Source organism: Microtus ochrogaster, chromosome 1 (assembly GCF_000317375.1).
Source record: "Microtus ochrogaster isolate Prairie Vole_2 chromosome 1, MicOch1.0, whole genome shotgun sequence".
Classification (NCBI taxonomy): domain Eukaryota; kingdom Metazoa; phylum Chordata; class Mammalia; order Rodentia; family Cricetidae; genus Microtus; species Microtus ochrogaster.
In genome coordinates this window covers 111,097,531-111,098,257 of record NC_022009.1, presented here as the reverse complement: position 1 = coordinate 111,098,257, position 727 = coordinate 111,097,531, and positions in this window count along the sequence as shown.

Here is a 727-nt window from a genome sequence, read left to right as displayed (position 1 = left end):
TCTGGTGCCCTCTTCTGGCCTGCAGACATACACACAGACAGAATATTGTATACATAATAAATAAATAAATATTAAAAAAAAACAGCTTTTCTCTGCTTTATCGTCTCAGGTGGAGCCATCTAAAGGCTGGCTCCACTAGGTCTGAGATAGAGTGGCCCAAAGCTAGGGTTTAGAATAATCTATTCTAAGGCTTTCTCACTCACCCCTTTGACACCTTCTCTGGGAACAAAACCTCTTAGGGCTGAAACACTTCCATCTTCAGGGCATCTCCACCTCTCTGTGGCCTCTCTCTCAAACTGCTTACAGATATCTTCTGCATCAAGTCAGAATTCCCAGGAGAGGATACCTGGTGGAAGCTGTACAGCCTTTTCTGGTTCTCTTCTCTATTGGCATAACAAGGATGAAATTTAGGGTTTTGTATGCAAACGCTACACTGAGACACATGCCCAGCCCCTATATGGCCTTTTCTAATCTAGCCATGGCTTACACACAGAATTGTTTCTCTGCCATTTATTTATTGGATGAATCAGAATCCTAAGCCACATTCATTTCTCATGGATTTAAAAACTATATGGTTTACGAAACCATGTAAGACCTCAGAGAGCCAAAACAATCCTGAACAAAAAATATCAATGCTGGCCGGGCGGTGGTGGCGCACGCCTTTAATCCCAGCACTCGGGAGGCAGAGGCAGGCGGATCTCTGTGAGTTCGAGACCAGCCTGGTCTA